This window comes from Bos indicus x Bos taurus, chromosome 20 (genome assembly GCF_003369695.1).
Source record: "Bos indicus x Bos taurus breed Angus x Brahman F1 hybrid chromosome 20, Bos_hybrid_MaternalHap_v2.0, whole genome shotgun sequence".
In the NCBI taxonomy this organism is placed as follows: Eukaryota; Metazoa; Chordata; class Mammalia; order Artiodactyla; family Bovidae; genus Bos; species Bos indicus x Bos taurus.
In genome coordinates this window covers 35,608,812-35,631,330 of record NC_040095.1, presented here as the reverse complement: position 1 = coordinate 35,631,330, position 22,519 = coordinate 35,608,812, and the positions used below count along the sequence as shown (strand labels likewise).

Genomic DNA, 22,519 nt, shown 5'->3' with positions numbered 1-22,519 from the left:
ATTTGTTCTTTTCACAATTTAGAAACTCTCTTCTCTTAATTAGAACTAGGTCTTTTGCATGTTTTTTTCTCATTTAATTTTCAAAAGCCCAGAGGTGGATCACATATTGATTAGTACCATCTGATATTATTCTGAGACATATTCCATCCAGTAACTTACCTTCTGGATGATTAAGTGACTTTACTAAGTGACTTAGTAAAGGCAAGATCTAGAATTAGTTTCAAGTATTGTTTCTTATTTTCCCTTTCTGTCCTAAATACAAAGAGACAGAATTTTATCACTTACCTTCTGGCAATAAATTATTTCCATGAGAGAACAGATTGCTAAAAAGGATCCTTTAACTCTGATGGGTAGAGACAGATCCTGTAGGGGAGGCTGATTTGCAAACTGGGGACTTTCTGGGACGATTGGTCAAATAGAGATGAAAGGAGGGTATTGGAGGTCAGAGAGGAATGATGTAATATAGGGAGGTGAATCATTTTGTAACTTTTCCTTGGACCCTAAAGACCCATGTACGATTGTGAATAGCATTTTGGTGTTTCTTTGACATGATGTCTCCACCCTTGTGCCGGGCATAGCATAAAAAGGGAAAGCAGCCATCCTATTATAGTAATACACATAACTGGGGACCATGTAACTCCTACTTCAAAGGGGAAAAACACTTTCAATAATGATAGCAAATAGGAAGAAGAAATGTCATTTATGAAGTACTTATTACACATCAACTATCATCATCATTAAAAATTATTAACATTTATTGGGTTTTATGTACCAGACACTGTTCTAAGATCTTTGCATATATCATCTCACTTAATTTCCATGATTACTCAATCAAGTAGATACCATCACTATCTTCCTTTAGAGAAGAAGAAACAAAGACACAGGCAGGAAAGCTACTTGTCCAAGAACCCAGGAGCCAAGCCCAGGGATCTGACTGCAGGGACGCTAGATGATTTACATGTTTCATTCAAAAGATTTGTGTTGACTCCATCTCCCATGCCAGACTCTGAGCAAAGCTGACACAATCCCTCCTCTCTTGGAACTTACATTTTAGCAGGGAGAGACAGTAGGCAAGTGATATCAACAAATGGGTCACTGCAATGGCGCTGAAGCCTCTGAAGGGTTTATGCAGTGCTATGCCCTGGTCTCCTGTAGTCATCACGACACTGCTCTTCCTGTTCTTCACCGCAGAAGCAAGGTTTAGGGAGAGAAAGAAAACATACTTGAGTACTTGGCTGAGGACACTTGACTCAAACTCTCCCAAGTTAGGAATCAATTATTTTACTCAGGGGTATGTCACATTTAGTGGCCATTAGCAAATCATTTAACTTGGAATCCTAAATGGTAATTACATGCCCATTAAGAGTTCCAGAACATGAGTTTTACTTTAGCACAACTCACCCTATTTTTAAATGCAGAGACTTCCTACTGCTTATACAACAGAGACCAGGCATTTAACTGACCACTCACATAGGCATACAGGCAAGGCAGACTCAGCCAGGGAGGCCGCGCTTATACTGCAACTTTTCATCTGTTTTGCGGAATGTAGGCTTTGGATGAAAGACTGTGTTTATCTCTGTCCAAAGCACTGGAAATAAAAGGTCTGTGCAGATGTTTTAAGGACACCATATAGACTATTCACAAACTTTTGTGGTCAGTTGAGCCACTAGAGTCAGGACCAATGACTCACTCTGAACTGGGTTCCGTTGGTTCTTAAAATATTATTTCAGTCTTGTCCTTAGCAAAGTTAATGTGTTCATCATTGACACTGCTAGTTGGGGAAGCGGGTGGTGGGGGTGAGATTGTGTGAAATATTCCATGTGATCACAGCCTGTTTCCAGTGCCCTAGTCATTCCCAGGCTACTGTGGACCCAAGGAACATCTTAATGTGGGAGGCAGGTCAAACCAGAGCCTCTGGTCCAGCCCCTTCATTCTATGAAGGAGAAAGCTGAGCCTCCAGTATGACCAAGGTCATGGGCCTCCTGGTGGCACAGAAAGCCAGCCTCCTGAGAACCCCCAGCCACAACTCCTGACTCAGACCGTGCTGACTCCAAGATGAAACTCTTAATTCCCTTTATTTTCTTTGATGTTATTGTTTCTTCTCTTCCTCCCCTTTCAACCCTTCAAAGTTGTGACACAATCTTCTAAAATGGCATGTATTAGCCCACTTTCAATGGCTTATAGTGACTGCCAAATAAAGCATGAGTTATGTAATTCTACTCTGTCTTCTAGGGGTATGGAGTCTTGAACAGAAAACATTTAACAGAGAGAGACATAAAAAGGCATAGACAAGGAATGTGGGAGAGCCTCATACATTAAGTACATTTTATAAGACATCTTAATGTTCTGGGTAAGAAAAGAATATATTTGATGGTGATAAATGTCGCCGATGTGAGAGCTAGGTATTGTAGTGATGAACGGGGTCAGGCAGAATTCAATTACTTTTCTAATTTGCCAGGGAGGATTCAAGAGGACAGGGAGGATTCAAGTATGAAGAAGGGGAGATTCTGAATGCTATCAGGATGGGTGATCTGGCTGATGCAAAAACTTCAATCTGTGCTGTCCAGTACAGTAGCTATTGGCCACATGGGCTATGTAAGTTGAAATTATTAACATTAAATAGAACGAAAAAATTGCATTAGCCACATTCCAAGTGCTCGATAAGTAACATGAGACTAGTGGCTGCTGTATTGGGTGGCAGAGATGTAGAGCATTTTCATCACTGCCGAAAGGTCTCTGGGACAATACTGACACAGAAGATGCATCGTAGAAGGGGAGGGGTGGCTAAATGGAGCAAGGGGACCATAAAGTAATTCAAAAGAGTGGTACTGGATAAGAAGAAATGAGGGAAATGGTATACACTGAAGGGATCCAGAGAAAGAACTTAAACTAGGCATTGACTAATTTTTTCTTTTTAAATGGTATGTCTCTGGGCAGAAGCAACCTTGTGGTTTTAGCTGGTAGATATTCCTCTGTACAAAGAAAAGTATACCTTCAACCAAACAATGGAACAGTGAAAAGATCAATGGTTTCTAGGGCCTGGGGAAGGGAAGCAAGGGAGGGAGTTATGGGAAGTGAAACACAGGGGGTTTTTAGAGAGTGAAACTCTTCTGTGTGATACAAACGTGGTGACTACAAGACATTGTATACTTGCCAAAACCTGTACAACTACAAAGAGGGAAACCTAATGTAAACTATGGACTTCAGTTCATAATAATGGATTAATATTAGGTTATTCATCATAACAAATGTACCTCAACTAGTGCAAGATGTTAATAATAGAGGAAATGGGAGGTGGGGTGGGAGGCGGTGGGTGGGACCATGCAGGAACGCTCTGTACTTTCTGTTCAGTTTTTCTGTAAACCTAAAACTGTCCTAAGAAATAAAACTTATGAGTTAACTATTTCTCATAAAATGTTTTCAAGCCCTCTCAAAGTCTTCATTTTCATGTAAACACTGAGATGACAATAAAACACATCAACCTAGTCTCAGCTGATAATCTCATGTAATTATATGTTCATAGAGAGAGAGAGATGTATATACATATTTGTCATGTAGAGAAAACAAAAGAGGGTACCTTCTTGCGGCTGTCCACAGCACAGTGTCAGGCACTCATCTTGGTGAGCACGAGCTGGATTTCAGTCGGTACCTGCTGCCTTCTTCGGGTGTCTTTGTGCAGTGCACGGACTGCACAGCTGTATGCAGCGGCTCTAGGGGACCCCAGCCATCGCTATTATGGGGTTCCAAACAGTGACTGGGGACAAAGGAGGACCCTATGTCTAGGGTGCCAAACTGAAGGAAGAATCTGTCAAGAAGAGATCATAGTAAACCACATAAGAAAAAAAAAAAAAGAACCTGACATTCAGAAGCAGCAGAAAAGTTAAGTGGTAAAACGTCAAAAAGAATGAGAGAAACAAAACCAGGAAGACAGGAGCCCAACTACAGCAATACTGTACCTGGAAGCCTAGATATAGCAGCAGCCACAGCTCCCTCTCGGAGCTGGAATTCGGAGCCGATAGTGGTCTTGGCGAGTGCAGTTCTGCACGGTGAAAGGCAGGGTATCTGGCGGGAGAGACAACTTTGAGAGAGGGTTAGGATTTGAGGATGGTCACTCCAGGAGGCTATATATGCTACTCATATGGCATAGGCTGAGGGGTGGAGGAAAAGAGGAGAAAACAATGCGTCCCAACAATGCCTGGAATGCATCAGTTGTGCAAACCAAAACTCCTGGGAAAACCAAGCTGTGTCTTGGATTGTGGTTCAAGGAACTAGTAGTGGGATACAAAGCTTTTCCTTCCAGGCTAGCGGCGTGAGCCCGGGGCAGGATAGGAGTTAGCAAAGTGCTTTAGACGGCAGAGTAAAAGGAAATGATGGGGCCAGCCTGACCTTCCAGTATTTTGAGTAATCCTGAAAAGAACCACCTGCCACAATAGGTAACCCTAGCAGCCAGCTTCATGGAATGACTGGGAAGGGAAGCTGAATTGTGATACCCACTTCATTCTCAGGACCCAGGGGAGTCTCTCTGGAACAGAACTGGAGCACTGTAGAAAATTTCTAGTGCCCCTGGGAAGAGAAATCAGGGCTTCCCTAAGCTTGGGCCTTGGACTCTGCATTCAAATCACCCTGGGATACTTATTAACAAAGCAGGCTTCCCAGGGCCCAATCTGGACCAAGTGAAGCTGTGTCTTTAAGGATGGGGCTCTGGACACCTGCATTTTCATCAGGTCCCTATGTGTTTCATAGGTACTGGGCATTTTGAGGGTTATGGATAGAGACATGTTTCTCAGCTTCATTAAAATCAGGGGAGGGCTGGGTAGTGCAGATGCTGGCTCCATCTCCAGAGGTGCCAAATTCACTGTCTGGGATGGAGCCAGAGAATCAACATTTCTAACAAGTTCCCACACCGGCTTTTGGTCCTGCACTTTGAGAACCACTGCAACACAGAGAGAATCTCTTCACCCAGAAATTTCTTGCTGCTGCTGCTAAGTTGCATCAGTCGTGTCCGACTCTGTGCGACCCCATAGACGGTAGCCCACCAGGCTTCCCCGTCCCTGGGATTCTCCAGGCAAGAACACTGGAGTGGGTTGCCATTTCCTTCTCCAATGCATGAAAGTGAGAAGTGAAAGTGAAGTCGCTCAGTCGTGTCCGACTCTTAGCAACCCCATGGACTGTGGCCCACTAGGCTTCTCCGTCCATGGGATTTTCCAGGCAAGAGTACTGGAGTGGGGTGCCATTGCCTTCTCTGGAAATTTCTTAAAAGTTATGACAAGTATAAAACTCCACTAATCATTCATCTGCATAGTTGAGCTAGTTCCTACCACTTCGGTATTCAGATGACTAATACCCATGACCTCTTTCTCACCTTGTTAGATAACTTGAAGCTGTAAACTGACAATGTGAAAAGGGATCTCACCTGGCCAGCCCTAATCTTGTCTCTTGTCCTGCTTCCAAATATTTATATTATCACCAGCCCCGTCCTTTCCTCCTGTTTGGTGGTAACCTGCAGAAAATCACTTAGCTTTGTATTATCCTGGACTTCAGCAACTCAAATCAACCCTTTTCTTTACTTGTCATAAAGAGATAAGCTGAGAAACGAAACAAAACAAAACAAAAAAAAACGCTTATGAAAAAACAAAAAAGAGAAACCTGAAAATATTCTGAAATTCATAAAGTGTTATTTTGGGGAGTCTTCTGGGACAGGATGTCCCCATCATTAGCGAGAGGAAGCTCCGCTTCTGATAAGCACTATTTGGCCTCTCACAGATCAAAGAGAGCCATTTACTGAAGGAAGGGATGGAAGTATTTGATGGGGCCCTTCGGCAGACTCCTCGTAAACAGGATAGGCTCTATCAATGAAAGCATATACGCGGCCAGGCCACCGTCCCCAGAAACAATGGAACAGCAACAACAGTAGGTGGCAAGGAAAAGAGCCTCGGTCCTGGCAAGATTGTTCTGCCAAGAGAGTGGCCGTAAACAGGATTAGTCGTAATGAGATTATCAACTCAGGACCTGGAGGTCTGAGTTGGAGAGTTCAGTGTTGCACATAGGAAAGACACAGAAGTAGCTTGTAGGGTGAGAGGCTGACAAAGCAAGGGGCAGGGTCTTTTCCTTCCTGGAACCCGCTGGACCAGGGATGCCTGCTCTCCTGGGCTGAAAAAGTAGTGTGATTGCAAACACTGTTTCGAAGGAGCAGAAGAACCAGGAGCTAAAGCCTTAAAGAAGTGGTTCTTAATCAGGGGGCATTAGCAGTATCTGGAGACGTTTTTGGTTGTCACAACTGGTGGGGGCAGGGTGCTATTAGCATCTAAGGGCAGAGGCCAGGGAAGATGCTCAGCATCATACAAAGCACAGGACAGACTCCCACTTCCAACAAAGAATTACCCAGCTCCAAATGCTTGAGAGGGCTTTCCCGATGGCTCAGTGATAAAGAAGCCACCTGGTAAAGAACCTGCAAGAGATGCCGGTTTGATCCCTGAGTCAGGAAAATCCCCTGGAGGAGGACATGGCAACCCACTCCAGTATTCTTGCCAGGAAATTCCATGGGCAGAGGAGCCTGAGGGGCTACATCCATGGGGTGGCAAAGAGTCAGACACAACTGAGCAACTGAGCACACATGCATGCATGAAAATGCTTGAGAACACCTGTGCTGGGGTGGTTACGAGGGACTCCAGATAGGATTTTGATAAATGACAAGCTGGATACTGAACATGAGAAGTGAGAAGAGGTGAGAGGTGGCAGGAGGGAGGAGGGGGTGGGAAGAGTAGGCAAGCATTTATTAAACCTGAAACTTGAGGTCATCACTCCCCAGGTGGAAACTGGTTCGAAACACAGAATCATTTATGTATAAAGCACAGATGTGTCCATGGCACTTAAACACATGAATATTTTCTGTGATATTAAAATTTCATAGGAGGCAGCAGAGTGATTAGGGGAAAAAAATGTCTCAAAAGGCTCCTTAGGGAGATGATAATGAAACAAAGTTTGAGAGACAGAGAGCCATTGGTCTACATTAGAATCAAGACTGAAATGCTTTCTCCAGCTACATCCAGGAATCACGTGGTGGGATCTTACTAAGAACTGAATCAGTGGCAGTGGCTTTGGGACTGAAGATTGGTTTCTTTTTGCTTTAGAGATAAAATAAAGAGCCTCGTGCTTGAAGGCACGCTTTCCACCTGGCCCCACTGCACCGAAACCCAGCACTCTTGGTCTCAACCACAGTGAATCACTCCTCTGCTGCTCACCGCTCCCAGTTCCTTTCCTCTCCTTCCCCCAGCATCTCTCAATGGCCAACTGCAGCTCCTCCAACAAGGACAAAGGACTGACAGCAACTCTAACTCCCTCAACTCTGGGCTGCTTGCCCCTTCTCCATGCTTCCCTAGGGAAGAACAGTAGTTTACTCCTATTGCAGCATCGTTTCCACTTTATTGTACTAATTCACTGCCTCAATGGCAGGCATTTGCACCCAACGCAATGCCTGGTCCATAATGGCCCCTCAATTTTCTGTTTAGTCACTAAGTCGTGTCCAACTCTTGTGACCCCATGGACCCTCCAAACCTGTTTAACCTGTTGGTTAAAACATGAGAGAATTTGCGCTCATTACTCACTTTGAGACAGTGATGACCATCCTCATCCGACAGAGTGGCATCTGGATTTCCCAGATAAGGAACGGGTATGCCCTTTCGTGCCACTTTCTGGGTCCTCAGCTTCACCTAGACCTTCTTGGCCAAGAAGGGGCTTCCCTGGTAGCTCAGCTGGTAAAGAATATGCCTGCAATGCAGGAGACCCTGGTTCTATTCCTGGGTGGGGCAGATTTCCTGGAGAAGGGATAGGCTACCCACCCCACTATTCCTGGGCTTCCCTGGTGGCTCAGATGGCGAAGAATCTGCCTGAAATGTGGTAAACCTGGACTTTATCCCTGTGTTGGGAAGATCCCCTGGAGAAGGGAATGGCTACCCACTTTAGTATTCTTGTCTGGAGAATTCCATGGACAGAGGAGCCTGGCAGGCTACACTCAATGGGGTTGCAAAGAGCTGGACATGACTGAGCAACTTTCATTTTCACTTTTGGTCCAGAGATGCACGGCAAGCTTCTCCAGAGCTGTGCTTCCAGCAAGAGTGCATCACTTAGAAATGGGTCAGAGACAGAACCAAGAACAAGGACAGAAAGTGAGTCAGGGGTGGGAGTTTTACAAAGTCAAGGCCTTTTAATACTCCTTTTAGAGAAGACACAAATACATTGGCCACCTGAGACTCCAATACTTCGGCCCCCTGATGCAAAGAACTGACTCATTGGAAAAGACCCTGATGCTGGGGAAGACTGAAGGCAGAAGGAGAAGGGGACGACAGACAATAAGATGGTTGGATGGCATCACCGACTTGATGGACATGAGTTGGAGCAAGCTCGGGAGTTGGTGATGAACAGATGGGGAAGCCTGGTGTGCTGCAGTCCACAGGGTCACAAAAAGTCAGACAAGACTGAGCGACTGAACTGAACTGAACTGAGAGGAGACACCAAGGGCCATGCCACTCAAGAGGTGCCTTGAAATCTTAGAGCTAAGGTAAGCATTTTTTTGTAAAGTGGCCCCTAGTTTGACTGTAAGTGTTCTGGCACCAGTATTAACAGGCTCACCAGCCCAAGTGCACAGTCCATTGGGCAGAGTAGTAATAGTGGAGATGGAAGCCTTGGGGGGCAGGCAGAAATGCCATCTGGAGACTGAAGGGCAGGTTTCCAGGAGTAGCTCTGTGTTGACATTTGTACAGAGAGGGCTGTGCCACAGGTGGCCCTTGAAACCGTGGGAGTGGGTGCGATCACAGAGGGATGAACGTGCAGAGTGCCAAGGACTGAGCGGGGAAGATGGCAAACAGTTCCTCAGTGTCTTGTATTTTCAGTTAATTTTTTAAAATTTTTAATTGAAGGACAATTGCTCAAAATCCAGTAATTTGAGAGGCAAATGTCAATAGAAAGGAAAGATGTTTTAATCAGAAAAGCCAATTATCTGGGGGAGATTGTGGACTCATGTCCTGAGACCAACTTCAAAGACTGCTCAGCCATGACAGAGAAAAGGGGGGAATAAACCAATAGATATCACTTTGATGACAAAGGTCCGTCTAGTCAAAGCTATGGTTTTTCCAGTAGTCACGTACAGATGTGAGAGTTGGACCATAAAGGAGGCAGAGCACTGAAGAATTGATGCTTTAGAGCTGCGGTGTTGGAGAAGACTCTTGGACAGCAAGGCGATCAAACCAGTCAATCTTAAAGGAAATCAACTCTGAATATTCATTAGAAGGACTCATGCTGAAGCTCCAATACTTTGGCCTCATGATGCAAAAAGCCAACTCATTGGAAAAGACCTGGATGCTGGGAAAGATTGAGGCCAGGAGAAGAAAGGGATGCCAGAGGATGAGATGGTTGGATGCATCATCAACTCAATGAACATGAGTTTAAGCAAACTCAGGGAGATAGTGAAGGACGGAGGAGCCTGGCGTGCTGCAGTTCACGGGGTCGCAAAGAGCTGGACGTGACTGAGTGCCTGAACAACAACAACAACAATCAGTCAGTCACTGAGGCAGGAGGCTGGATTCTGTATAATTCTGTGTTGTACCAGGCTGGCTGACTCTTTCTTCAGATGTTATTTTATTTGCATGATCTGCTTATAGGATTGCTAAGGGGACTGTTGGGGGTGGAGAGTCATTTTTTAACTGCTTAATTCTTCATTCTTACTTCATTTTATCTAGGGAAAAAAACCAACAGTTTAAGCAAGGCTTGGTGTGCATTCAGGAGAGAAGTTAGGTTAAATTACCTAGTGATCTCATTCATGTAATTAGGTTGTTTTAAGGCTAGAGGGGATAGAAATAGACAAAAAGGAAAGGGGCAGAAGAACTGCTATCAGTTCCCCACCATCAAACACCATTCCGTTTCTATGGATTAGGGGCCAAGGTCCATCTTCTGTAACTTCGTCTTGACACAGTGTGCTGTATTCTCAGAGTGGAAGATGATAGTATCTCTTTTCTGACAACTTTAGTTGCCCACTTACATATGCAGGCAGAGCAAGCTACAATTTTTTTGATGTCTGCAAAGATATAGATTATTATAAGTAATAATGTTAATTCCAGGGCTTCCTTGGTAGGTCAGTGGTTAAGAATTCTGCCTGCCAATACAGAAGACATGGGTTTGATCCTTGGTTTGGGAAGATGCCCTGGAGAAGGGAATAGCAACCCACTCCAGTATTCTTGGCTGGGAAATCCCATACACTGAGGAGCCTGGTGGGCTACAGTCCATGGGGTCGCAAAAGAGTTGGATATGACTTAATGACTAAAGAACAATAACAAGATTAATCCCATTCTCTTAAGGCCAGCTCTTGGGATTGTACTGGCCATAGATTCAGTATTGCTCAAGATGAAGCAGCTTATGTCATAGCTACAGTCTGGTCAAGAAGTTAGCTTTTTTCCTCTCTCTAGAGGCAGTTATATATCTGTAAAACAACTCAGGAATGTACATCAGACAGAGTCTGGGACTCTATTGTTTAATCATTAATTGATCAGTTTTATACTTGCTGGGGGAGGAAAACTCCAGGGTTCTGCTTGGTTCAAATCCCCCCTTTTCTTTGATTTTCCTTAGTCCTGAGAAGGAACAGGTGCATAACCCATAAAAGGCATAACCCAGAAAAGTTTTAGATCAACAGGTTAATCATAACTTTGCAGAAGAACCCACAGGGTCAATATTCAGTTTTGCCATCAGACGCTGCTTGAGAATTACTGGTAGCGTCCGAGTCTGATACGGCTCAGAAAATTCAAGTTCTCAGCAATATCAGAAAGTACTGAAATCATATCCACGATGACCACCTAGTTTTACCTTGGATGTCTGAACCACTACCCGATTTTGACTTTCAAATGCATTTTTCTCTTTGATGACCAAAACTGATGTCACTGTTAATGGTTTCAGTGCTTCTCTAGATATGAGGAGGTGCAAGAATTTGGGTTCATAACATGTCTTGGAAATATCTAACAATTTGAAGATCTATTCTGAGAGTTTTTCTCAGCACACTGATCTCCATCCTGAACTCCTTTCAGGGTGTGTTGAAGGTCAATGACTGCAGTAACTTGTGACTTAATCCTTGTAGAGGGAGGTGGCAAGTGCCAAGTTTTAGTTGGCAGGGCCCCCGAATGGTCATAAATTCAATCATGACTCGGGAGGCATTTCATAACCACTTCATACCGTGGTGTTTGGAATCTCATTCCAAGGTCAGGACTAGGACTTTTTGTGTGCTTGTGCTCAGTCTCTCAGTCATGTCTGACTCTGTGCAGATACATGGACTGTAATCTGCCAGGCTCCTCTGTCCATGGAATTTTCCAGGTAAGAATCCTGGACTGGGTTTCCATTTCTTACTGCAGGGGATCTTCCTGACCCAGGGATCGAACCCACATCTCTTACACCGGCAGGTAGGTTCTTTAGCACTGCGCCACCTAGGAAGCCCTAACAGTGGCCAAAAGTCTCTGGGTCACCTGTCTTACTAGTCTGTTATAGTCCAGGAAAGATATTGCCTCATGTTTCTTCTTCCCAAATCTAGAGTTACACTACTACAATCATTGATCTCATATAGAACTACATATCTGACCAAATGCTTCAAGTCTTCTGATCATCATTATTTTTGTCAGAGGCCCAATCACACATATATAAGCAGTAACAATTTTGCAAAACAGGCAATATATTAATAATATAGTTAGCAGTATTAGTAAGATCACAAGTAAGAATTTAAGTCAAGAGCTTCCATCAGGTACAGCCCAGTATAATTCCCAGGTCATCTGATTTAGTCTGTTCTGTATCAATCCTAATCTTTATGGGAAATTATATATTGGCATTGTACATGAGGCACTCAGCCCAATTTCCCCATGTTACTAGACTGTCTATCCTTACTATGGCTTAATTATTCCCAACATAAGGGAGCCTTTAAGCTTAAACGACCATGCTGCTGCTGCTGCTAAGTTGCTTCAGTCGTGTCCGACTCTGTTCGACCCCATAGACGGCAGCCCACAAGGCTCCCCGATCCCTGGGATTCTCCAGGCAAGAACACTGGAGTGGGTTGCCATTTAAACGACCATAGCCTGATGTTAACCACATAAGCCCATCCCATAGCTGTGAGAAGACTTTGTTACAGACAAGATCAGAGAAGGTATTAATTGGTCAGGAGAGGGGATCTCACCTAGTTATAATATCAATAGTGGTCTGAGCAGAGGTGTAATTTCTTTCTTCAAGAATAAATTTCCTAAGGGCCTTGGAGTAGAGAAATCCACCAAGATGACCCAGAGGTACTGGATATAGGTAATTGACCATAAACTTGACAATTGGACTTGTTTTAACTGCATCATATTGTGAAATACATTTGGTTCATAAGCAAAATATAAGCAGTTATCGAAGTGACTGGTGCACAGGCCTGATCTGGCATTTTGGACCAACTGTCTACTTCAGATGTCACCATCTTCTCATCCTGGTCTGGTAGTTTCCCCTCAGTTTGAGCGTTGTTTTAAGATGACTTCAAGGTTGGCAGTCCTCTCTATAGGCCAGTCCAGTGCAGGGGCCCCTTTTAAAGGGAAATGTTAATATGAGAGTCAATTCCCTTCAGTTTTGCTGTGCATGAGCTAGTTTATTGCTGCTTAGTATCTCACTCGTGTCCAATTCTTTGTGACCCCATGGACTGTAGCCCACCAGGCTCCTCTGTCCATGGGATTTCCCAGCAAGAATAATAGAATGGGTTGCCATTTCCTTCTCCAGGGGATCTTCTGGATCCAGGGATTGAACCCACATCTCCTGCATTGGCAGGTGGTTTCTTTACCACTGAGCCACGAGGGAAGCCCATGAGCTAGTTAACAGTATTGAATAAAGGTCCTTTCATCAGGGTTGGCGTCAGTCCTTTAAATTATGTCTTTTCTCGTATGCATAGGGCTTTCCAGGCAGTGCTAGTGGTAAAGAACCCACCTGCCAATGGAGGAGATGTAAGAGAAACAGGTTCGATCCCTGGGTTGGGGGATCCCTTGGAGGAGGAAATCGAAACCCACTCCAGTATTCATGCCTGGAGAATCCCATGGACAGAGGAGGCTGGTCCACAGTGTCGCAGAAAGTCAGACATGACTGAAGCAACTTAGCAGGCACACAGTGTGCATAATCTCCTGGTTGCAAGTCATGGGGCATCTGATCTCCATCCAAAGATAGATGACCAGATAAGCTTCAGAATACTTGGAGTGTTCTTTTAATAATTCAATTAAACATTGCAATAATCTAACATAATAGCAAGGAACCATCTGGGCAGTGAGTTGCTGCCCAGGTCTTAGTTATGGTACGTGGGACCCTCGTTGCACCACGTGACATCTTCCTTGTGCACAGACCCTCTAGTTGCAGTTGTGGTGTGGAGGCTCAGTATTTGTACTGTGAGGCCCTTTAAGTCATCTGAATTTGCTTTTAATATCTTTTGTCACTTTAGTTCAAGGAATAATTATTGTCTCATGGTGACCTATGATTTTATTTGACCAAATGTTTTGAAACTTTTGACAAACTTCCCAAATATCCAATTTATTTGAAGTTCTTTTAATCTCCCACTAACTGTGGGATGCTTTAGAGGATCCCTGAGGCATCCCAGAAAGAAATATTTAACTAAGATAACAAATGAAATTATAACATTATACAAGGATATACCCAAATTTTAGAAACTTTATATCATTTCCAGAATGTTTCTATCAATAACATCCATACACCATAAGGTTTATCACTCAGGTGATAATGTATTCCATATAATTTAACGTAAATAATCCTAGTTAAACTTATGTGTGTGAAAGTCTTAGTCACTCAGTTATATCCTACTCTTTGTGACCCCATGTACTATAGCCTGCCAGGCTCTTCTGTCCATTGAATTCTCCAGGCAAAAATACTGGAGTGAGTAGCCATTCTCTTCTCCATCTTCCTGACCTAGGGATCGAACCTGGGTTTCTTGCATTGCAGGGAGATTCTTTACCATCTGAGCCATCAGGGAAACCTCAGGTAAACTTATATAAGCACTGAATTTCCTTTAAGCAAGTGAAGTAGAGTCCATTGACAAATTAATTTTGATAATACCATACAAAGATAGTTTACACATAGACATATAAACAGACACAACCAGAGATCCCATAGCTGCATTTTCTAAACTTAGTCATGAATCAGGTAGTATAATATAAAACTACCAGTTTATAAATAACAGTTGGAATAAGTTAAAGTTTACAAGGCTCCTTTACTCATTTCCCCCTTCAATCTCAAGAATTAGAGATGATCTAGATAAGATAAATGTTTCTGAGAGTCCTGGTTTCAAGGCACTGAGAGAGAAAAGCAAGTTCTCCTAGAAGGACTTTTTCCCTCTGGGTCACAATTCTGAAAAGATGTTTTATCAAGCTAATATTTTTCCTAACTGCATATGCAAAAAGAATCAGTTTGAAAATTTTTCAAAAGAGTTTCACCTTAATCAATTTTCTATGAAATCTAAAGAATATTGTGGCCACATCATGTTATAATAAAATATCATCTTTTTCTTAGTCACAGGCTCATAGTTAAAATTTTTCCAGTGAGACAGAATTCACCCAAGAGGGCTCTGCACTAAACAGAGCCAGAATTGCCCATTTCAGAAGGCGGAATGGTAATCGCAGCTCACAACTCAGACACCAAGTACAAAGCACACACATGTATGGCCGTCACAGATAGACCAGACCTCGCCCTAATCAGGCACTCCCTGAGATACAAATAACTCAACAGCATATGCACATCAGAACAAACTGCCCCCCAAAACAGCATTCCTTGCCCAAATGATGCCTGGTGCTCAAAAATGACCCTCAATATCAGATACACATCAGGATCAACTGACCACAGAAGGAGGCTGCCTGGGCACTGTCTAGTGGACAAATCCAGTTCCTGGAGCTTGTACACTAGTCTCAAGGGCACTTTTCCATTTCTGTGGACTCCTAAAGCAAAAATTGGCAGGTAGTGCAAAGCAGTAAAGAGACCGGAGAGTCCACAGAACTAATAGTTCCAGTGGCTACTGGGACCTCCCTGAGAAGTGCCCCTCTCAAGGCCACCACAAGCAGATGGCTCATCGTGACTGTTCTGAAGGGCTGCTGCAGCCATTGGCCTTACTCTGGAAAGCCCAGAGGAGCCAGACAACACGAGAGCACAGGCCCACCGTGGAAACCAGAATCCATCACCCAACTCAGGTTTGGCTTAGGAAGCCAATACTTTGAGAGGCAAGGGTCGATAGAAAGGAGAAGTGCTTTAATTAGAAAAGTCAGCAATCTGAGGAGAAGATGGATTCATGTGCCAGGACCAACTCCAAAGATTCTGCTCAGCCACGACAGTTTTCAAAGGAAAAAAAGCGGGAAGAAAGAATCTCAGTGAATCCTTAAGGCAGGAAGTTGAATATCACATCATTCAGCATTATATGCAGATTGGCTGACTCTTTCTTTAGAAGCTATTTAGTTTTCATGATCTGCCTGCAGGAGTGCTAAGGGGACTCTTGGGGCTAGAGAGTTAGTCATTTTTTTAAACTGCTTAATTCTTCATTCTTATATCATTTTATTTAGAAGAAGAATCAACAGGTTAGGAAAGGCATGGTGTGCATTCAGGAGAAGAGAAGTCAGGAGTTAGGTTAAACTGCCTAGTCATCTCATTTCTATAATTAGATTCTTTAAAGGTTAGAGGGTAACAGAATTGGGCAAACAGGGGCGAAAGAGCTGCTTTCATCATCTTCTGTAAACTCTGCAGCGTTCAGCACAGCAACCACGCCTCCTTCATTTACTATTGCCTTCCGTGATTTCCACGTCACCATGTTTTCTGTTCTTTTTTGATCTTCCTGAACATTACTGTATAGCCTCCCTTGCTCCCTTGCTGGCTCTGTTCCTCTCTTGGTACCCTGAAAACAGAAGCTTTCTCAAATTCCTTTTTGTCCCTCTCCTCTCCTTTTCCAAACTTTATCTTGACAGTGGCATTCATGGTCTTAGCCACAACTTCTATGAAAATGTCTCCCATGAAGATGTCTTCTCTGAATCTAGGATTCAAACCCTGATGTGTTTCCTGATCACTCTGGACCTAGTCCTCTGGACTTGAGGAAAGGAGCAGAGTGCAGACTCCCTTCCACAAAGTGACCAGCAGCCCTGGGTTAATGCTGAAAGCATACACTGCTCTGGTGGAATAGAAGAGGACAGAAACTGAGCAGCCTGCTGCAAGAGTGGCAGCAGGAGAGTTAGAAGGACCCGTCAACCAGGACACACACTCGAAGGCCTGCAGTAAAGGTGGGAGGAGGAAGAGATGAAAGGTACAGATAGAAGTGGTGACACCTTAAGAGTTGTCTCATGGACCTGGAGTTCTGACGGTGGCACAGCTCTTAAATGGGTTGGGGCACCCCTTACAGGATCAGGAACAACACTTGGGCACTAATTTCCAGACCATGTTTCCATGGGGCTCTGCCACACCACTGCACTGGGACTCTGACTTAACATTGCCACATCATCGCACTGGGACCTACTTCCTCCTTCAGGTTCATCTGGCATCTGTTCTCCAGGGCTCTGCACTTGGCTTACCTCTTTTTCATTCCCTATTTTACTTTGCTGGGCCATCGTATTCACTCCCAGGGCTTCAGATGCTATTTTTAGGTTGAAAACTTCCAAATATATATATCTCCAGCCTAAAATCCAGATCAGTAATTCTACCTATAGATTCCACAAGAACCTAAAAAATTGACACGCCCAAATGGAAACCACTGTACTCTCCGTCAAGCTGTTCCTTCACTTGTCCTCTCTTTATTGATAATGGCACAAGCAACCATCTGGTTATGCAAACCAGAAACTTCAGAGTTATCTCTGACTCATCTATCTTCCTCCATCCCTAAGTCAACTCTGTCTCTTAATCAGTTACTAATTTTTCACACTTTTCCTTCGCTACTGCCATTTTGTTGGTTATCTGCCATCATCTCTCACGTGGATATTCCAGCAGTCTTCCAACCAGTTACTTGTGTCTTTTCACAACCTCCCAATCTGTCCTCCAGGCCACTGTAGTTTTCTTCTCAAAGCAGGAAGCTGAACTTTCTCCATGGTTCAGTAACTGCTTGGTGCTCACTGCCAGATAAAATTAAACACAATGCCTGGCACAGTCTCCCTCCTCATTTGCCCTCTTCCTTCTAGATTTATTTACAGCCGTTTCCCAAATAGTACCTGGGGCTTCATCTACATCTATTGACAATCTGCTGAATAGCCCTGCTTTTCCCTAATGCCATATGTTTGCACACGCACGCCACTAGCTCAAATGCCCTTTTCCTTTACCCTAGTGGTCGGCCAACTCATCCTTCAACACTCAGCTTTTAGATCAGCTTCTCTTTGAAGCCTTCTCTGCCCTTTTCCTATTTCTCTAACCCTTCCACCACCACGTCACTGTACATACCTGGCATCTAGCACCTAGCCAACTGAGCTGTCATTTGTCATTGAGGCTTTTATCTTCTCCACTAAAATCTGAGCTCCTGAAGGGCAGGACCCTGTCTTCTGATTTCCCTTTGCTCCTCAGCCAGCACCAGTCTCTTAAACTGTGTATTTTAGAATTCTAGTCCTATGAGTTATTAAAAGGTATTCCTCACCAGAGAATCTAGGGCCAAATATGTCTGGGGAAAGCTGCATATTGACAATACACACAAGCTTAGGGAGTGTTCAGCAGAAACCTGCTTGAACTGGTTTAATTCAGTCCCTCCAAATGCCAGGGCAAGAGGAGAGCCTTGTGAAGATCCTTATAACACACAGGCAAGGGACCAAGGTGGGGATGTGACCTGGTAACCCTAGAGAACAGAGAAGGCTCAAGGGGCTGTGGAGCACATCTGGAGAAAGCAACCTCCAGCTCTCACAACAGGAGAGTCACCAGTTTAACCCCAAAGAGGGAAACTCTCTGGTAGCCCAATACTTCCGGAGACTGACCTTCAGGATTGGATGTGAATATCAGAAGCATTTTATTATACAAAGAAAGTCAACTCTTCTTGGATGGCCCACCTCACGTCTTTGCTTTGGTCAGAATCAGCTTCAAACTGGCCTTCCCCAGGCTGAATTCCATGCCTAAACTCAACTCACTTCACACCTCCCAGCTGTTATCCTATGGTTGTTTATATTTTTCTGCATATGACATGTGCTGTGTGCTGTGCTAAGTCATTTTAGTTGTGTTCGACTCTTTGCAACCCTATGGACTGTAGCCCTGCAGGCTCCTCTGTCCATGGAGTTCTCCAGGCAAGAGTACTGGAGTGGGTTGCTATTTCCTTCTCCAGGAGATCTTCCTGACCCAGGGATTGAAACCGTGGTTCTTACGTCTCCTGCATCGGCAGGCAGGTTATTCACCACTAGTACTACCTGGAGCCTGGGTACTTGGAGGACCTGGGGGACATTTTCAGCAGCTGCTGAGGCTGAGGGGACAGGTCTTTTTTGTACTGCTTCTGCCCAGAGGAAAGAGAATTCTCTAGTTCCTATTTAACTCCCAGATCTATGGATGGAAGAAGGGAGCAGAGGAGCATCTCTGACTTGGATGTCCAGTACATTCTCCCACAGAAGGCCAACCATTTTAAAAACAGGTTTGCACGGAGGCAGCCCCACATAGGGCTTTAGGGCAGGGACTGCACTCAGGATTGCATGGACTACAATCCTGGCTTCTCCACTTACTTCTCTGTGACTCTGGGGAAATACTTGATCTCTCTTGTGTTTTCTCATCTATAAAATGAAGATAATAATCCTAGTAGCTACCTCCAAGGAGTCTAATAAGAACTAAACGAATTACAATTGATGTGAAGTTTAGAAGAGTGCCTAGCTTGTGGCAAATGCTATTTAAGTTTTATAAAATCAATCAATCAATATTAGTTTCTGCATTGGGGCAGACCCAAGATGAGACAAATAATGGCCAGATAGTGCAAATTAGCTATAGTTCTAGCACCTACTGTTTAAAAACAGTAATAAAAGCTAGTAGTTCTATTGTCTGATTCCATCCCCAGACAACCTATGAAGTGGGTATTATTTTCATGCTTTAGAGAGAAAAGAGGGTCAGAGGTTACCATGCTCAATGCTGTACAGCTCCACATTAGGTGAGGGAGCCAAGCTTCAAATTCATGTCTGTCCCACTTCCAAGACCTTCTCATCAGGTGATGACTTTTTCTCATTGGGGATGTTTGCTGCTGCTGCTGCTGCTGCTAAGTTGCTTCAGTCGTTTCTGACTCTGTGCGACCCCATAGATGGCAGCCCACCAGGCTCTCCTGTCCCTGGGAGTCTCCAGGCAGGAACACTGGAGCAGGTTACCATTTCCTTCTCCAATGCATGAAAGTGAAAAGTGAAAGGGAAGTCGCTCAGTCATGTCTGACTCCTAGCGATCACATGGACTGCAGCCTACCAGGTTCCTCCGTCCATGGGACTTTCCAGGCAAGAGTACTGGAGTGGGTTGCCATTGCCTTCTCTGGGGGAATGTTTGGGTTAGAGGCAACCCGTTACTTCCCTTGACTTACTAGTCAGGAAGTGGTTCATAAGCCTCTTTAATTACACAATTCATATCATAGCTCACCTATGTGTTTAGAGTTAAGTAATAATTTTATTAGAAAAGTTAAACTTTCATGTGACACTTTTTTTTCCCCACATACTACAATGAAAAGGAAGCCTCTTGGCTCCTTCAGCTTCTCCATTCCCACCAGTTCCATCCCCCAAAGTTCTGGATAACATTTCAAAAACAATCTATGCATTTGTAAACATCTTATGTATAATCTCTAGAAATGAGATACTACTTCATACATGGGTGTCTTCCTATTTGCAGACGGTCAAAAGGAGTGACGGTTCATTAACTCAGGGTGAGTAAAGCAGGGGATCAACACACCTTACTCAGCAACACTCCACTCATGACTCATTGTGACCACTGAATATGAGACCTGGAAGCCCCAGAGATGAACCTACTTCTCCCTGTCCATTTGACAAGCAAGTAAATCAATGCCCAGAGAGGGTAAGTAACTTTCTCTAAATCTCACAGTAATTCAGTGGTAGAACCAGAATCATCAGAAGACTGGCAGTCAAGTGCATGGGCTTATATGCAGTAGTATAGGTAACAAGTGTCACAAACTTGGAATTGACTTAGAGGTAATCATGTGATATTAATGATATCTTTAACCTGCCAATCAGAATTTTGGATTGTGTATCTACCCTACCTCTGTCTCTAGAGAGGCGGCTTCTGTCAGAAATAATCTATGGATTTGTAAACATTTTTTAAAGAATAGACAAATGAGATCATAGTTTCATAGTGATACAGGTCATTGCTTATGTTTCCAATGTACAGATGAGGAAAAGGAGGTACCAGGAATGACTCAGCAGCTCACCACAAGAATCTCCTGGAAGCCTGCCTGGCCTTCTGTCAGATGCACTTGGTTGAATTGCTTTTCAGTATTATTACTGAGGTCTTATTGTTGAGAACACTTTCTTTGGGTTTCCTGCTTATTTCTAAGCTGAATAAAATCTATGTGTGTGTGTGTGTGATTATTATTTTTTTTTTTCTGTTTGCTTTCTTAAACTTCAGCTTCCATGACCTTAAAAAAAGGAAAAAAAAAAAAAAAAAAAGGGAAGCACAGCTGTGCTGGTCTAAAAGCAGCCTGTTTGCAACATGATATGGGACCTGGACCGCGAGCTGCTAAACCCTGGTGTAGGGTTCTCTAAACATACTTCAACCATTTTTTCCAAGTGGCAATTGGTTTATTTCCATTGAAACACTTGAAGATGATGAATTTACAGTACATTTCCCACTCTACTGAATGAGCAATGATAAAAGGGTAGTTATGTATGTCAGAAGGGAAAATAGCTAATGGATTTTTTTTATTTGAAGAATAGACCGTCTTTAGCAGTCCTTGCATTTAGCCAAATTCTTTGTTAAAGTTAGAATTGGTTAATACAACATTCTCATAGTTCATAGTTTTTATTAAGATTGATATTTGATGGACCCAACAGTCCAACATCACTTTCTACTTTAAAATGTAAGATTCTCTGTACAAAATCATTTGCTCCATAAACCTGGGAAACCTGGTGAATATGTGAACCAGTTCTGGAAAATGTTTCTGAGTTGTTTTTCTATTTGATTCAGAGTTTACTGTATGTGTGTGTGTGTGTGTGGGTGTGTGTGTGTGTGTGTGTGTACATATATATAATATAATATAATATATGTGATATTATTCTATGGTTTTGCCAAAGCCATAATCTCCTCTTTCAGTGTAGGCATAATGAGTGATCTTTCTGTATGAGAATAGCACAGAAAAGCATAAAGTGATAGTTCCTTCCAAGTCCAAATGGTAGAATTATATGATTTAAGTTGTGGAGTCAGGACTAATCTCATAGGCTTTGGAAATTGCTCCCTCTCATCCTTCTAACCTCCTTCCTCTCTTTTATCTAAGGAGAGTGAAGTAGGTAAATATGACTAAATTTATGAGAGTGGAAGGAAATGCGGTGAAACTTTTAAGGTCCTACTTTAATACCTATGACTAATGAAACATTCATTATGGTGTTAAATAAATCTTCAGGAGATTTCAAAGCAAAGTCTGCTGTTCTTTTCATCCCATTAAGTTACCATCTAGGAGCCCTATCCTATCAAGGATTGCTTCTTCTCATTGGTTGTCCTTAACAGTCCAATCCAAATACGACTTTTTAGTTCTTCAAAAGTGACATTTGAGCCCTTCCCAACCCTTCTACATGTCTCCATGTTCACTCCCTTACCTCCCGAGTCACACCACTATGACCACCTTTAGGGTTCTTCTTGCTGCCTTGGGTAAAATTCCCAGCCTCAACTATGTCTTCACCGACACAGCCAGACTTGCCTTCCTTTGCCAAATACTTACAAAAGCGATGCCCTCCCGGCCTCCACCAAATTCTCCAGCAGAGCTCCTGCTGCTGTATTTCTAAAATATGTCACCCAAGGGTGACTTTGCTTCCCCTCCTCCCCACTCAACCGGGAGTCATCTGACAATGTCTGGAGACAGTTTCTGGTTGTCACAACCACGGGAGGAGAGTGTTATTGGCATTTAGTGGGTAAAGGGCGCTGACTTATAATGCACAGGACAGCCCCTCACTACAAAGAAGCATCCAGAGCCAAATGTCAACAGATCCGAGGTTGAAAAGCCCCGTTCTGAGTGATAGTGGAGGCCTCTATTCTCTTCTGCGAACTTTGGCAGAGAAACGAAAACACACCCAAACAAAATCTATCCTCCAGGCACACGTAGCAGAACCCACTGCTCTCTCCCTCCCTTCTTAGCTCAGGATTGAAGGAAACAAGCAGGATCTTGTGGCACCAGTCTCTTCCTTTCTCATGTGGTTTCTTCTCCCTGCTGGACAGGAATTGGGACAGAGGGGTCCATCCAGAGAGAAGAACCCATTCAGACCAGTGGTTTTCAACCCAAGCTATATTACATGTTCATGTCATTTCAAATATTTTAAATATTTAGAATGTGGATACTCAGAATTCAAATCGAATTGTT

The 22,519-nt window shown here is 43.6% G+C and overlaps 2 long non-coding RNA genes across 2 annotated transcripts; one reads left to right on the top strand and one right to left on the bottom strand.

The window, feature by feature from the left end:
• Positions 1 to 765: 765 nt before the first annotated feature.
• On the bottom strand, positions 766 to 4,483 carry LOC113879186. Its single transcript, XR_003507231.1, has 3 exons — positions 3,957 to 4,483; positions 3,578 to 3,805; positions 766 to 1,180 (listed from the first exon to the last, which is right to left on the bottom strand). It is a non-coding gene; the product is annotated as an uncharacterized LOC113879186 (long non-coding RNA).
• A 6,823-nt stretch (positions 4,484 to 11,306) lies between these two features.
• LOC113879193 lies at positions 11,307 to 20,530 on the top strand. Its single transcript, XR_003507234.1, has 3 exons — positions 11,307 to 11,352; positions 19,828 to 20,010; positions 20,341 to 20,530. It is a non-coding gene; the product is annotated as an uncharacterized LOC113879193 (long non-coding RNA).
• The last annotated feature ends 1,989 nt before the right edge of the window (positions 20,531 to 22,519 follow it).